General features: G+C 35.9%; 1 protein-coding gene across 2 annotated transcripts in view; it reads right to left on the bottom strand.

Annotated features, from left to right (window-relative positions):
- LOC132547654 (sestrin-1-like) overlaps positions 1 to 13584 on the bottom strand; it is a 57327-nt gene that overhangs the window by 42799 nt on the left and 944 nt on the right. The window lies entirely within an intron of this gene.

Here is a 13584-nt window from a genome sequence, read left to right as displayed (position 1 = left end):
CCATAATCTAGTCACCTTGGCATTTTAATACAACATCGACACTCAATGTCTGCCTCACACATCAGCAAGTGATGGCTGTACACCTGGAGATAGGCCAGGGAATCGTAAATCATCGGAAGTGGTCCAACACCTGTATCTGAAAATCTCCTCCCATGTTCCATGATTAAGTAATGTCAATATTTCTGACCCAGCATTTTTTCAATTTAATGTGTGAAATACAGAATCAGAGGAAGGTCAAGGATTTTGGCAACGGATAACAAAAAAAAATGATTATACTGAAGAGAGATGAAAGTGGTACATATTGTCTTGATGGTAAGGGAAGAGGACTGGGAAATAGGAAGCTCAAGCAATCTGTTCACAGGAAGCTTAAATCCTGGCTTTACAAAATGAATGATGCAACAGACAGAAAACGTCCAAATAAAATCACGATTTTGAGGTCAAAGTCGCTCCTATTTCATTAACGAAACATTAGAACAAACACATAAGGACTTTAGAGCGAAAGATCAGCTCATAACTAGGTAAAGTACACAACCACAAGCTTCTCACAATGAATACGCTGACCGCAAGCATTTTAGGGTTGGATTTTATTGTTCATTGTGTGTATACAAAAAGGATGAAGTTTTTTAAATATACCTTTTCCCATTCATAAAAATCAAAGGAAATGCTATTTAACTGTGAATGGTTAATGGAACTTTTGGCTCTGGTAGTACATCGCATTTCCATTTGTACAATATGTCTACATTTATCATATAGATTCTGTTTTGCAACCCCATGCCAGATTTGTCTGTATATACATGTATATTATTTGTGTCTAATTCCAGAAATATTGTGGTTCTGCTTGTATCTAAACAACCATTAGAGCACACAGACTTGACCTCCTCTAATGTGTAGGCTGTTTGTTGTACTTATTACACAGACTTGTGAAAACTGTCAACAACCATGAAGGCATAGCAGGTCTGTAACATGAAACTTAAGCACAAACAAAATATAAAAACAAATCTAAAATGAATTTTGAATGTTTTCAACATGAAATATGACCATCCTAGTGCTCTTCCTGTAAAACAGGTCACCATATGGCTGTACTTATTCCTTATACCAGTATATATAAATCATGTGATAGCACTCTTGTATACAGGTGCTTGTCTTGTCAGCAAATTATCATTAAATCTTAATCCTGAGGTAACAGTTATAAGCTGTGAGATGTTCTATATCTGTCAGAATGATACCAAAGGTATGGCACTCAAATATTTTCAGTTGATTGTTTAAATTTTTCCACTATCAAATTGTTTCCCTGACATAAAGGTGTGTAAAATTTATACCCTTGCTCTGGCTTTGTATTATAATACCCATTACAAAGGGCATCAAGTACACCACAAACTACAGAATTAATGACTAGTATACATTTGAAAGAAGTTGTCTGAATTTATGCCAACATGATAAAGCTAAGTATTATACTGATTAATCTTGATGAGAGAGCCTTGAAATGTGCCCCCTAACCTTTGAAATAGCAACAGATTTGGTACCTGTTCCCTAAACACTGCCTGTAAATATACCTGTGTAAACTGACTTCCCTTACTCTATAACGATACCTGTGTATAGTGACCTCCCATAAACACTGCCTACAAGATACCTGTGTAAACTGACTTCCCTTACTCTATAATGATATCTGTGTATAGTGACCTCCCATAAACACTGCCTACAAGATACCTGTGTATAGTGATCTCCCCTAAACACTGCCTACAAAGATACCTGTGTATAATGACCTCCCCTAAACACTGCCTACAAAGATACCTGTGTATAATGACCTCCCCTAAACACTGCCTACAAAGATACCTGTATATAATGACCTCCCCTAAACATTGCCTACAAAGATACCTGTGTAAACTGACTTCCTCTACACACTCTACAATGACTTCATTCATAATTACTCCACACCAGCAATACCATGAGAATTTTCCTTACGTGTTGTTTTTTGGTTGGACATGAATTCCAGTTCTTCACCACAGATTATTTTTTTGTCCTTATCTAAAACAGTCCATGTCTATACACAACTACACAACTCCTTTATACACCTAGAGTGGAAAATTCCAGTCCTCATTTGGACATACATATGTACTATATATAACATCTAATGACTTAAAAAAACTTTTTGAGGATGGCATTATCTGGTCTTCTGTACATTTTCTTAAGATGTCATTATTGTAATCAAATACTGGGACAATTTAAAGGGATCTATTCAAACCTATAGTAACCAAACAAAGCTATTGATAGTCTGTGGTGTCCTCCTGTGGTTAGGGTAAAGTGTACTTTCCAACGGACAACAATATTGCAGTAACAATGGACATCTGCCTAATAAGGGTTAAACATTACACTACGATTGTTCATATTTGTCATTAAAATCTTGGTTAATAAAAAGCTTGTCCCTCTCCTTAAAATACTGTTTATGGTAGTACTGTTAAATACATATTTTGATTTGATTGAAATGACCTTCAGTGTTACAGGAGTTTTAGGTTTACATCTTACTGTTAAAACTTTAATACTACGTTGCCCGTTTATCGACATATATTGAAGTTTTTGTTATCTTTTATCCCAAAACAACTAAATCTACATTCATAACAGAACATTTTTCACTTTGTTATTCAATGAAATCTCCTATTCATCTTAAGTTACATTCCTAATACAAAAAAGTTGTAAGTTATAAAAGTTATAAAAGTTACATAACATGTTTCAATACCAGATGGCAGAATCATATATCTTCATGAACCATTCAATACAGGTTGGAACATTTGGCTATTTCTGTATGAAAGGGAATTAAAAATAGTTTAAACATCTATTGAAATGTTGCACTCATAATGAAATCCTAACGAATCAATACAACACTGATTAAGAATTGTCCTTCAACTATAACCCTCCTTCCAATAGCAATGCTTGCTTAAATGCACAGTCTTTGTTCTGAACTTGACTATGTATTGTACTTATCAAAGATATTAAATACCGGACTGTTATGTACAAATACTACAGGAGAGGATAGAGAAGCAATGGTTAGATCACTCAGGACAAAGCAAGGTATCTCCCACATGTTATCAGTTCTATCCTTGTACAATACAAGGCTTTGTCAAGGAGATTTTATATATCACCTTATGTCTTACACTGTAAACAACAGCCAGAGACACAACAACTCAAGTAAGGTCATGCCTGCAAGACAACAAAATTAGGGTCATGTATGCAAGACAACAAAATTAGGACAACAAAATTAGGGTCATGTATGCAAGACAACAAAATTAGGGTCATGTATGCAAGACAACAAAAGAAGGGTCATGTATCAGAGACAACAAAAAATAGGGTCATGTAGTGCAAGACTCCAAAGTAGTGTTATACATGCAAAGGTTAGCATGTGAGACAACAAAAGTATGGATCATGCATGTGAGACAACAAAATTAGGACAACAAAATTAGGGTCATGTATGCAAGACAACAAAATTAGGGTCATGTATGCAAGACAACAAAAGAAGGGTCATGTATCAGAGACAACAAAAAATAGGGTCATGTAGTGCAAGACTCCAAAGTAGTGTTATACATGCAAAGGTTAGCATGTGAGACAACAAAAGTATGGATCATGCATGTGAGACAACATAAGTAAGGGTCATGCATGCCAGACAACAAAAGTAAGGGTCATGCATGCCAGACAACAAAAGTAAGGGTCATGCATGCCAGACAACAAAAGTAAGGGTCATACATGCCAGACAACAAAAGTAAGGGTCATGCATGCCAGACAACAAAAGTAAGGGTCATACATGCCAGACAACAAAAGTAAGGGTCAAGCATGCAAGAAAACAAAGAATGGTCACCGTAAAAGCAAAAGAGCCTTTTATATAAGAATAGTACGATTTAATCAAAAGCTTTATAATAAATTTCAAAAGAAGTGCTGATGATGGTACAAGAACAATAAACCATCATCTTCTGTCAAACAGGCACTGAGTCAGTATACATCTTCCTTCCAAAAACTGGATATCAGTACAGATTTTAATGGAACAATTTTGGAAATTGGTTTTCACTCAAAAGCTGGATGAATCTAGAGATTTCCTGTCTCCTGCCAACCAGATCATAACAGCTAATGACATGTGATTTATGTAGAAGGAAAAGCTCCTTATTCAATCATGACTTACATACTGGAAATCTAAAATCAGTATGAAATGTAACACAAATATCTTATCGAAAAATCTTCCAGATCACCAAGAAGATGGGTTAAATAACACAATTACTTTGCTTTAGAATCTTTAATCCAAATGTGTAAGAAACAATTATTGACTGTAATGAATGTTTATATGTTTTACGAACATTTACCACACCAGCTTAAAGTAACACATGTTTATCAGACATTTACCACACTAGATAAAACGAAAGAAGCTGCTTTAACAGACTTCATAATTTTTATTGAATAAAAAGTTGCTAGATTTCACGAGTTAAAGGGAGAAACCGACTTTTATTCCCAAAATGATATGTGTGAAGTGCGCATGATGTAATCCGAGTCCATGACGCATCCATTCACTTCACACAACGTCAAACCAATCACACAGTTGCAGACAGAAAACTGCACCTTTCAACTGCAAGTGCTGCAAGTCTTCTCAATCATTAACAATAAAGTTGCACTTCTGATGTACAACATCATTTTGTTATCATAAACCTTCATAATTGTCAAATCATGTGCATCAGATATTTTATATTATCATCTATTGGGAACACAACAATAACTGTATCAGCTATTGGGAACACAACAATGGTTGTATCATCTATTGGGAACACAACAATGGCTGTATCATCTATTGGGAACATCAGATATTTTATATTAATGTGCATTTTCTGCTAATTCATTGACTTGTTTTCATATTGCACAAAAGTGACCGTACCATCTATTGGGAACACAACCATGGCTGTATCATCTATTGGGAACACAACAATGGCTGTATCATCTATTGGGAACACAAAGATGGCTGTATCAGCTATTGGGAACACAACAATGATTGTATCATCTATTGGGAACACAAAGATGGCTGTATCATCTATTGGGAACACAACAATAACTGTATCAGCTATTGGGAACACAACAATGGTTGTATCATCTATTGGGAACACAACAATGGTTGTATCAGTTATTGGGAACACAACAATAACTGTATCATTTATTGGGAACACAAAGATGGCTGTATCATCTATTGGGAACACAACAATGGCTGTATCAGCTATTGGAAACACAACAATGGTTGTATCAGCTATTGGGAACACAAAGATGGCTGTATCAGCTATTGGGAACACAACAATAACTGTATCATCTATTGGAAACACAATGATGGCTGTATCATCTATTGGGAACACAACAACGGTTGAATCAGCTATTGGGAACACAATAATGACTGTACCATCTATTGGGAAACACAAAGGTGTTTGGATCATCTACTGATCGTCTGTTGGGAACACGAAGGTGTCTGGATCACCTACTGATCGTCTGTTGGGAACACAAAGGTGTCTGGATCATCTACTGATCCTCTGTTGGGAACACGAAGGTGTCTGGATCATCTACTGATCCTCTGTTGGGAACACAAAGGTGTCTGGATCATCTACTGATCGTCTGTTGGGAACACAAAGGTGTCTGGATCATCTACTGATCCTCTGTTGGGAACACAAAGGTGTCTGGATCATCTACTGATCCTCTGTTGGGAACACGAAGGTGTCTGGATCATCTACTGATCCTTTTTGGGAAATTTAAATGTGCTTTGATCATCTATTGAGATGCCAAAGATGTTAAGTTGAGCTTGTTGTAAAACAATGTTTAAGCATTATTTGATATTCTATAGGGAGGTACCAGTTACAGGGAGGGCTTTAGCACTGTCACCCTGGTTAGGATCATATTTTATACACAGGAGTTCCTGATCAAACGTCTATATTACTATTGTAGGATTGTACTGGCTCTGTGATGTAGCCTAACTTACCAGGACTATAATGACCTTTATTTAAAACATCTACGCTAGATTTTTAAATTCAGAATTACTGCTGAAAGTATTATTTGTGTAGGAGCATTCAGAATATCATATTCACGAATACAGGTTTCAGAGATAATCAGTCCCATTTTTTCCTGAATAAATGACACTAAATTCCAAGAATGGAACTGAAGAATGGACCAGAGTATTCATTACATTTTGATTTATAAATAATCCATGTAATCAATCCTAGTATGGCACTTTGGCTGTTGCGACAGTTAGGAATATATGCTTTTACCTTGGGTCAATACGCATTCACAGCTTACCACGCAGATGATGCAGTCACATAAAATTACAAATGGTTGTGAGAGCGAATAGCTGACAATTTACAGGCATATTTCAACACCAGCGTCAACTGAAGAAGCCCAGTAAGAGTGAAACTGGTTGACAGTAATGGAATAAACTGAGAAACTCTAATGCTGCTGTGGTTGATACTTGATCCTAAATTGGTACATATTGGCCATCAGATGGACAGTATTTCATTGTCATCATATAACACCCACTTCATTCCTGATCAGTCCACCACACCAACCAACAATCAGTGTTCAGATTCCTACAGACCCAGTCCACCACACCAACCAACAATCCGTGTTCAGGTTCCTACAGACCCAGTCCACCACACCAACCAACAATCAGTGTTCAGATTCCTACAGACCCAGTCCACCACACCAACCAACAATCAGTGTTCAGGTTCCTACAGACCCAGTCCACCACACCAATCAACAATCAGTGTTCAGATTCCTACATAGATCCACAAACAGTCTGACTTCGAAGGATCTATAAACAATATATTCCAAATACCTAACTTTTTTAATTGAATGTGTAAACTTCTATCACTAACATCTAAAAACTTACCTTTCCTGGTTCAGTTCCGACTAGCTTATCTCTTCTTTGATAAATAATTTTACGAATCTTCCTATAAAACCACTTCATTTTCAAAACTTCAACTTTGAAATGGTAATTTTATTAAGTCTGATGTCATGAAATATGGAATGAAAATAATACATTACATGTCAATAAAAATAACATAACTTTCTGTTTGTTTCACATAAAGATCTCAAAACTAGTTTATTTAAAGGTTGAATGTAACCCATTTTACCAGGAAGAACTAAACTTATATAGGAACACCTCAGTAGTGACGTGTCGGGTCTATTTAATGCTACCTCAACCAAACAGGTACATAACAGTTCCAGCATAATGATCAGCTACAACTACAGGAGAAAGATGATGTATACTGTAAAAGCATATGTGTTCAATGGTGAGTATCTTGACTTTATAAAGACTAGAGGTATCTTTCTGAAGTGGATGGCATTACAGACAATCTGCCGGTAAGTTTCTATCTTCCTAACACACCCTATAGGTATAATTATAGAAGTCATGTCAATATGGTCAAAAAGAAACAATGACAATAAACCTCATTAAGGCTAGAGTAACAGAAGTGTATTGACAGTTTGGCACTGATATGGAATTCTAGATCATACACAGAGGAAAATTTCAAAGTAAGCCTGGTTTATATATTGTCTCTAATTTAAGTTTAGTATCTAATACCCCAAAGTTTTTAATCACCAAAGTCTTTTTGTATCATTTTGTCAAATTACTTTTCTTTGTGAGCAAATTCTTGATGTAATTGTGTCAGTAATTCAGTATTACACACATACAACTATGGGTTATTTTCAAGCTTTTATCAGTCCAATGAAATTGCATACAAAACAGCTATTACAGAGGATAATAGAATAATTGCTATCAATAGCATCAAAACAATTGCTAACACCTTTTTTTAAAATTTCTGAATTAGATATTGGTGGGCTTATATGTTCCATTTCTACAGAGCTGAATTAGATAACAATAGGCTAATATGTTTCATGTCTACAGAACTGAATTAGATATTGGTGGGCTTATATGTTCCATTTCTACAGAACTGAATTAGATATCGGTGGGCTTATTACCAGACATAGGACTATTGCTAAACAGTAATTATACACACCATACAAACTGAAGGTACCTGATGATAATGGTCCTTGAAGACAGATTAATGACAAAAATGTTGATTTCCAAGACGTCTGTTCCTTCTATCATCTTATGATTACATAAAAATAAATGGTTCTGAGGTCCTACAGCTGGCAAATGGTTCTGAGGTTCTACTGCTGGTAAATGGTTCTGAGGTTCTAGAGCTGGTAAATGGTTCTGAGGTTCTACAGCTGGTAAATGGTTCTGAGGTCCTACAGCTGGCAAATGGTTCTGAGGTTCTACTGCTGGTAAATGGTTCTGAGGTCCTACAGCTGGCAAATGGTTCTGAGGTTCTACTGCTGGTAAATGGTTCTGAGGTCCTACAGCTGGCAAACGGTTCTGAGGTTCTACTGCTGGTAAATGGTTCTGAGGTTCTAGACCTGGTAAATGGTTCTGAGGTTCTACAGCTGGTAAATGGTTCTGAGGTCCTACAGCTGGCAAATGGTTCTGAGGTTCTACAGCTAGTAAATGGTTCTGTGGTCCTTTTACTGATAAACGGTCCTGAGGTTCTACAGCTAGTAAATGGTTCTGTGGTCCTTTTACTGATAAACGGTCCTGAGGTTCTACTGCTGGTAAATGGTTCTGAGGTCCTATAACTGGTAAATGGTTCTGAGGTCCTATAACTGGTAAATGGTTCTGAGGTCCTATAACTGGTAAATGGTTCTGAGGTTCTACTGCTGGTAAATAGATCTGAGGTTCTAGAGCTGGTAAATGGTTCTGAGGTTCTATAACTGGTAAATGGTTCTGAGGTCCTATAACTGGTAAATGGTTCTGAGGTTCTACTGCTGGTAAATGGTTCTGAGGTCCTATAACTGGTAAATGGTTCTGAGGTCCTATAACTGGTAAATGGTTCTGAGGTCCTATAACTGGTAAATGGTTCTGAGGTTCTACTGCTGGTAAATAGATCTGAGGTTCTACTGCTGGTAAATGGTTCTGAGGTTCTACAGCTGGTAAATGGTTCTGAGGTCCTACAGCTGGTAAATGGTTCTGAGGTTCTACAGCTGCTAAATGCAACAACTGCTAGTCATTGAAATCTCCAGAAGACTTGTAATAGATTATCAATCTTTATTGAACAGAAATCCATTGCTATAGAAACACCTTAAGGAACGTGCGAGAAATATTAATGTATACTCTACTGTTTAGAATTACAAAGGACTGTCCATTTCACAGTTTAGAAGGTCTTTTCGTCCAGTTTCTTTTTTTTTCATTTTAAGTCATAAATCCACAAAGCTTAAATTACTTTAGGAGGATGATCGACAGAAAATGATAAATTGTATTTGTTATGTATTTGATTGGTTTGATATCATAAATGATCAAAACAATAAAAGTAACAAATTTACTGCTGATATCATTAATCCTTTATTTTCTTCTTAATTTTCAATTCTATCAATGCATCACTCAATCAGTACTTTATTCCAAAATCATATAGAACAGATTTTTGATGATTGATATGATTAAAATTATACCAATGGTAAAGATGAAAATACAGCAGTAATTGAGAGATCTTATTTAAAGTTTTATACTGTTCCTCACACAGTATAAAACCCACAGCTATTGCTTTCTATATAAACCTAAATTCCTTTAACTATACACAGGTCAGTGACAAGATATCAGATATTTGTATCACACACCTGTCTCCCAAAACACCTGATGTTAACATATCTATATGTCGCTGACCCATTGGGTCATTCATCTTTTGGGGTGGAGCTGATCTAAACCTTTAGAAAAATCAGCCACTGCACTATCATTGACTATCACAACTCAAAACAATGGGGATTATCTCATCACTGGATAATCATTGAATATCACACAAATGGATAATCAGTGATTACCACACAAATGGACTGTGACATCACTACTGAGGTTCATGTTGTTTCGTTATTGTGACATCACTACTGAGGTTCATGTTGTTTCATGACTGTGCTGTTACTACAAAGGTTCATGTCATTTCATGACTGTGCTGTCACTACAAAGGTTCATGTCGTTTCATGACTGTGACGTTACTTTCGTTTCGTGACTGTGACACTGAGGTTCATGTGACTGTGCTGTTACTACAAAGGTTCATGTCGTTTCGTGACTGTGACGTTACTACAGAGGTTCATGTCGTTTCGTGACTGTGACGTTACTACAGAGGTTCATGTCGTTTCGTGACTGTGCTGTTACTACAAAGGTTCATGTCATTTCATGACTGTGCTGTTACTACAAAGGTTCATGTCGTTTCGTGACTGTGACGTTACTACAGAGGTTCATGTCGTTTCGTGACTGTGACGTTACTACAGAGGTTCATGTCGTTTCATGACTGTGACGTTACTACAGAGGTTCATGTTGTTTCGTGACTGTGACGTTACTACAGAGGTTCATGTCGTTTCGTTATTGTGATGTCACTACAGAGGTTCATGTTGTTTCGTGACTGTGACGTTACTACAGAGGTTCATGTTGTTTTGTGACTGTGTCGTTACTAAAGAGGTTTATGTCTTTTTGTGTCTGTGTCGTTACTACAGAGGTTTATGCTGTTTTTCGTGACTGTGTCGTTACTATAGAGGTTCATGTCGTTTAGTGACGGTGATGCCACTACTAAGACTTATGTTTTTTGGACAGAATAATTACCCTGTTATAACATTATTCTGTGGTTTTTGCTGTACCCTGTTATAACATTATTCTGTGGTTTTTGCTGTACCCTGTTATAACATTATTCTGTGGTTTTTGCTGTACCCTGTTATAACATTATTCTGTGGTTTTTGCTGTACCCTGTTATAACATTATTCTGTTTTTTGCTGTACCCTGTTATAACATTATTCTGTGGTTTTTGCTGTAACATTATTCCCTGTTATAACATTATTCTGTGGTTTTTGCTGTACCCTGTTATAACATTATTCTGTGGTTTTTGCTGTACCCTGTTATAACATTATTCTGTGGATTTTGCTGTACCCTGTTATAACATTTATTCTGTGGTTTTTGCTGTACCCTGTTATAACATTATTCTGTGGTTTTTGCTGTACCCTGTTATAACATTATTCTGTGGTTTTTGCTGTACCCTGTTATAACATTATTCTGTGGTTTTTGCTGTATCCTGTTATAACATTATTCTGTGGATTTTGCTGTACCCTGTTATAACATTATTCTGTGGATTTTGCTGTACCCTGTTATAACATTATTCTGTGGATTTTGCTGTTATAACATTATTCTGTGGATTTTGCTGTTATAACATTATTCTGTGGTTTTTGCTGTACCCTGTTATAACATTATTCTGTGGATTTTGCTGTACCCTGTTATAACATTATTCTGTGGATTTTGCTGTACCCTGTTATAACATTATTCTGTGGATTTTGCTGTACCCTGTTATAACATTATTCTGTGGATTTTGCTGTACCCTGTTATAACATTATTCTGTGGATTTTGCTGTACCCTGTTATAACATTATTCTGTGGATTTTGCTGTACCCTGTTATAACATTATTCTGTGGATTTTGCTGTACCCTGTTATAACATTATTCTGTGGTTTTTGCTGTACCCTGTTATAACATTATTCTGTGGTTTTTGCTGTACCCTGTTATAACATTATTCTGTGGATTTTGCTGTATGTATAAATAATACAATACTGCAGTCAAAGCATAATTTATGATTGGCCTAATAAGGTCATTAATGATTCCAGTCCCCCGAAGAAGTTGGACCTTTATAGCTCCGACAGTAAAACATCAGGGTAAGATGACCTTGGGTGAAGATCTTAGGTGTGTGGTTCACTCCCTACATGAGGTGGTATATGTTTCTTAGAGGCCAGGATCACATACTGTCCTTTAGTGTTGTGGTTGTGTTCATGGACAAAACACATGATTCCAATAGATGTGGAGAGCATGTGACTGGCCTTCCTCACATTGTTCAGTGAGATTGCCACCAGCTACTTCAAAGAGATTCCAATAAAAAAGTGGCAAAAAAACATAACCACCAGTCCAAGAACAATGACAGCATGCCAGATTTCCCAAATCAGACTACAGATTCCAGTCCAATTCATGTAACATGCATCTAACTTAAAATTGATGATTCAATGAAATGTTAACATATTCTTCTTTCTTTACAGTAAAAAAGAGGGCCACAGTTTTTTCCTGATACAATTAATCATCAATACAATCACAAATAAGGCAGCTAATACATAATTAATTCAGTGTTAATCTCCTGTACATACAAGCTAATTAAAACAAACAAATCTGCTTTTCTTTTTTTTATTTTGACCCTTGTTTTGCTGACATGCACTGAGAAATCATGTACCTGCAGTGTTACAGTGTACTTGTTGTAACTGCAGTTTTTGACCTATTCTGTCTAGGAATTGTCAGCTAGATATGGAGGCATAACAAAGCTGTATCACATGCACCATGTGTTAAGATAAAACAACATTGTCTACATCCTGTGATGATGACAAGTTGATTTATGATACCAGTTTTGTTGTTTACATTTTAACTCAGTTAACATCATCTATCACAGGTATCCACTTGGCTTATATAAAAAAAAAAACCCATTCAAAACATATATAACTTTTTAACTCTGACCATACTTACGTTAAGATTTGGTCACATTTATGATGTAAAAGCACCATTCATTGGTTAATGAATGCAGTAATATAATGAAATCAGTTAGACCAGAGCTGTATTTTTGCAATATATGTGTAATTACTTTATTTTTATGTTTAAAGAGGACATATGTTAATTGTTTCTGAAATAATTACATTAAAACACAATAAACGCTAAAGCAGTCCCTTTCTAATTACTATAAAGACTAATTCATACATGATACTATAAAACTTCTAAATTAATATTTATGTACCTTCATCTATCTGTGAAAAAGGAGTAAATTAATGAAATTCCAGCTCCAAACTTGACCCCTTGACCAACATAAATAAATGACAGAAAAAGAGGTAAGATAGGTACACTGGTACCATCCTGTCTGTCTGGAGAGGCAGATAAACAAGGATAATTTATTTATTTCATATCTACAACATTCAGTAATGAATGAAGTCAGCAACATAGAGCTATATTAAGATGAATGTTGAATGATATTGTTTTCATCTGGTTCTATTTAAGGAAATCACATGACTTGATTGGGGAAGTTATCCATGTTCAACCATGAGACTTATCTCGGTCAGCCTTGAAGATACTCAGACTGGTAAACATTGACAGATCAGACTGATTAATTACAAGGATATCCTTGGACACAAGTTGTTCACAATATAGCAAATACACAATACACTAAAACAAATTTTGAAGGTTTTGGGGTTTAAATTTGTATGACAACTTTCAAAATCTAGCATTTTGGCTGCAAATTATAACTGCTCTTCTTATACTTTTGTTCGTTCCAATTTTAATTGTCATTTAGAAATTCAACAAGCTAACAAACAGATGAAAGACATCTAGAGGTAAGCTATCCTTGTAATAGCTGGTGGCTACCTCACTGAACAACATAGGAAGGTCTGTAGCATGTCATACAGAGTAAATTTGGATAAATTAATAGACACAACCAAGTCAGCACAGAGTGATACACTTCTCAGACTCCTGA

The sequence above is a fragment of the Ylistrum balloti genome, unplaced genomic scaffold, assembly GCF_031769215.1.
Source record: "Ylistrum balloti isolate Yb309-2 unplaced genomic scaffold, AGI_CSIRO_Ybal_v1 Utg369972, whole genome shotgun sequence".
NCBI classification, from domain to species: domain Eukaryota; kingdom Metazoa; phylum Mollusca; class Bivalvia; order Pectinida; family Pectinidae; genus Ylistrum; species Ylistrum balloti.
Note: the sequence above shows the minus strand (reverse complement) of the source record. Positions and strands in the feature narration are given on the sequence as shown.